The following is a 4,649-nucleotide window of genomic DNA, read 5'->3' on the forward strand; positions in this document are numbered from 1 at the left end:
GAGCGAGTTCGGCCCTTTTGATTTTCTGACTCCAACTCCTTGCACATTTCATTGTAAAATTTTACTTTGTCATCCCACGCTGCCTTTTGAAATCTTCTATTCAACTCTTCGGTATCTTGAGTTCTTCCTTGTGCTTTGGCTTCTCTATGCTCCAGTCCAATTTTCAGAGTCTCTTCTGACATCCATTTTGGCCTAGTTTATAAATGATAAATCAAAATACACAGAGATCAGTTACTTGATCGATTTTGAAGAAACACCAGCTCAAAGAATCATGTCTAAACTCTATTCTGTGGACTTCAGATGCCTGTGTTTTTATGCTTCTACAATTGAACCTTTCCCACTGGTCACTGAAGTCTAGGTTTCAGGGAGAGAAAAAAAGATGATTGTACATAGAGCAAGAACATATAAGTAGTATGCTCATGTAGAAAATGATAGAGAGCCTAATGATAAGCTATTATTCTGAATATTTTCTTAAAGGAAAAGACAGCTTTTTAAATAAGTAAAAGTAATGTGTAACAGAGTGTCCTAGGGAGATAGATACGGCACTATCAAAGTTCCTGTATGTTGAAAACGTTTGTCTACACATTCATACAAGATACATGTTTACAAAGTGGTCTTTAGGTAGTCTTTATGGTAATTTTTTTTTACCATAAATGATCTTGTGTTTACAACAATGTGGTTTTTTATTTAATTCTTTACTATATATAGCCCCAGTACATAAACATTTTGGAGGACACTCTGCATAGCAGTTTAGTTCTTAGTGTGCTAAGCAATAAAGTATTTCAAAAGAAATCTCTGATAATAGATGTCTATGTCTGAGCCAGCTACCAAGTCTGTTTTCATAAGACATTATTACAGATTCACTATGAATTGGACTCAAACCAAAGGAATTGGTGCAGTTATTTTGTTGGACAGAGGGAATGTAATGGCTATGAAGAGGAGAATTTGGTTATAATTTCAAATAAACTTTAAATGTTTTAATGTTTTGTTAAGTCGCTAAAATAGAATTATGTACACTTATTCAGAAAGGAAAAATTATGGGAAATAATTCTTGGGCTTGAAGGGTTTTATTCATGATCTATAAGAGAAGCCTAACAGAGTCTAACAGAGGGTGTGGCAAGATGATTTCTAAAACCTTCCAGGTTATCTAAGAGTTCACAAGGTAGTGATTAATTAATAATGTAAGCTAGGTCTTCTACTGATGAATTTGCATTTGTTATTTCACCTGAGCATCAATACAGCTCAGAAAGGAATGTGGTCATTTGCAGAGGAGGAAGTTGACTCTTCCTATCTTGGTGGCTCAACAGCATGGTTGACCCAGTGATTAACAATGAGTTCAAATGTATCAAATATCATGAGGATGGTGCAGGATAGGGTAAGGTTCAGACCCATTCTTCACAGTTGACTCAGTAACACCTAACAACAATAACTTTGGTGACAAGCAAATTATTGTCATCTACGTAATGCAAGTTGTTGATGAGCCTTTCTCCATTCCTGAGGCCACATGCTTCTTCATATAACCCAGTTTCTCAAATGATTTGCTAAGCATACAGATTGAATAGATATGAAGAAAGAATACATTCTTGATACATTCTTGATACCCAATTTTCTGGATTTTAAACCATGCAGTGTCCCTAATGATCCACACAATCAAATACCTTTTTTATAGTCAATGAAACACAAAGTAAACATTCTTCAACTATTATCTGCTTTCAGCCAAGATTTAATTGACATTAGCAATGCTATCACTTATTCCATGGCATTTTCGGAATCCAGCTTGAATTTCTGGCAGTTCCTTACTAATATACTTTTCCAATCCACGTACTTTTTTCACTTTCATAAAGTAAAGAACACTTTTATAACTTTCATCATTTCTCCATGTTCATAGAATTTCCAAAGGCAAGCTATTTCAGAAGTGGATGACACTCCTGCTTCCTAACTTGTTTTAATCAGGGAGCTCCACCAAACACTGTCTACCATGGGTAACCATTATCACATTTGACACATCAGTGTGACCATGTTTAGCATCACAGCAACCACGAAGGCCAACCAGTGCTATACCACTTAGAAGAATGTTTGAGCAAAAACAATTAAAACCAAGCCTGAGGAATGCAGATAAAAATCACCCACCTTTGGCTTGGTAGCATAACTTTCTATACACCGGGCCCACAGAGCTCTCTCTGTTGTTGTTGTTCTTAAATGTCGAGTTGTAGACAACTCATAGCAACCCTGTGAATGAAAGACCTATCGGGGAGCTACACTGAACACTGTCTACCATGGTAACCATTATTGAATTTGACACACTATGAGTTGTTTACAACTTGACAACACTTAACAACAACAAAAACAATGAGACAGTTCTGTTGGCTTAGTGGATAAAATGTTATGCTACCAAGCCAAAGGTGGGTGATTTTAATCTGCAGCCCTCAGGCCTGGTTTTAATTGGTTTTGGTCCAATAATCTACTAAGTGATATAGCCCTGGTCTGTCCATTTGTTGTACAGAGGTAACTCATGGTTGCTGTGATGCTAAACACTGTGACACTCATGTGTCAAATGAGATAATGGTCACCCAGATTAAAACAAGCTTGGAAGCAGAAGTAGCATCCACTTCCGAAACAGCTTGCCCCTGGAAACTCTATGAACATGGAAAAATGATGAAAGTTACCCAAGTGTTCAGGTCTATCATTCATAGGGTCCACGACTTGACGACACTTAAAAACAACAACAAAGTAAAGAAGACTTTAAATACAGCAGAAGATCAAAGGCCTTCAATACGGATTACAACACAATATCAAGAAAACAAAATTCTTCATTTAACATTGTACCAATAGGTAATATCATGATTGACTATGAAAAGATTAATGCTGTCAACTGTTTCATTTTACGTGAATCCACAATCAGCATCCATGGTACTAGCAGTTAAAAAATCAAAATATATGTTGTGTGGAACAAATCTACTGTCGAAGATCTCTCCAAAGAGCTAAAGAACAAAAATATCTTGTTTAAAGACTAACATGTTCCTGACCCAGGCCGTGCTTTCAGTTGTCTATTTTGTTTATATCTGAAAGTTTAACACTTAATCAAGATGCTCAAAGAAGATATAATGACTTTAAATTGCAGTGTAGGTGAAAGGTATTGAATATACCACAGATTGACAAAAGGACAAACAAGTATATTTTGAAGAAGTCCAACTAGAGAGTTCCTTACAGGCAAACATGGTGAAGCTTTGTCTCACACACTTTGAGCCTATTGTCAGGATGGGGCAGTACTTGGAAGAAGGCTTCATACTACAAAAGGTTGAGGGTCAGGGAAAGAGGTGTAAACACTCAACAATATAAATAAAAATAGTGCCCACAACATTGGGTCCAAACATGACAGAGATCCTAAGGGATTTCATGGTTGCTGGATAGGGCAATATTCTTAGAGTTCCTGTGAATGGTGTGTGATGTAATAGCACCTAACACCAACAACTCTGGTGGGATATTGCACCATGAAAGGCCAACAGTTTACATTTACCAGCCACTCAGAAGGATAAAGAAAAGGTAATCTTTTATAAAGATGTTACAAATGGAGATCTCTATAAGTTGGAACTGGTCTTATGAAAGTGTATTTTGGATAATTGGATTTATTTTGGGTTTTTTCCTGTGTTGTGTTGAGAGAGAGAGAGAGAGATGTTTTGTTTTAAGGTTGGACTGGTAAGTGATAGAAGTAAAGTTTTAGACCTAGAACTACTTAACTTTGAAACTTATTCTCCTTTCATTCTTCTAAGACAGTCAATTGTTTTCTTCAGTTCACTTCTCTTTCTGTTGTAATTTCCTGTCAGCTGTCACTGGATCAGTTTTGATACACAGTAACCTATGTGTGTCAAAGTAAACGTATGCTCCTTAAGGATTTTCAAAAGTAGGCCACCATGCCTTCCTTCTATGTGTCTTCTTGGTATACTCTGGGTCTTCTATCTAGAAGACACTGGGTATTCATACAGTGTCTTCTGGGTACAGAGAACCCCAGTATTGTGTTATGACTGCTTTGATTGTTGCAGTAAAGGCATGGAGGCATTTCATAAATTCACTCAGAAGAAATATGTGACACAGTGGATCTCAAGGCTCTGAATGCCGGCTTTGGTAAGTAGGCCCATCTTTGTGTAGAATGCCCTCCAAGAGAGGGCACTCTATACTTCTAGATATTTACTTCCCTAAGTTTTTTAATCCCCATGACATCTAGCAAAGTGATACAATCAGGAAGTTTCTTGATAACTGTTGAAAATGAGGTAAGCACAGAAATTTTGTTAGGCACCAGCCTAAACCATAGAAAAATTCAAGAGAACACCCTTTCCAGACTTTTATTCAAATAACTTATACTGAATACCAGTGCTTACTGTTCTCATATAATACAGCAGAAAAATATCTTTTTGTGCAAATGGAAAATATTTTTCTGTACAAATTCAAGTAGATATTGATTTATTACAGAGGTTTTCCCCTCCAACTCCAAAAATATAAATATGTATATTTAAATATAATATGTATGTTTATATATGCATGCATGTCGATTACATATGTGGAAAGAACCACTGGAGAAGCTCAATATCAGCTGTGAAAACTAGGCCAGGAGCTGATTGTGGAACAGACCACCAACTACTCATATGCAAATT

This window comes from Elephantulus edwardii, unplaced genomic scaffold (genome assembly GCF_000299155.1).
Source record: "Elephantulus edwardii isolate Elephantulus edwardi_28Jun2011 unplaced genomic scaffold, EleEdw1.0 scaffold00095, whole genome shotgun sequence".
Classification (NCBI taxonomy): Eukaryota; Metazoa; Chordata; class Mammalia; order Macroscelidea; family Macroscelididae; genus Elephantulus; species Elephantulus edwardii.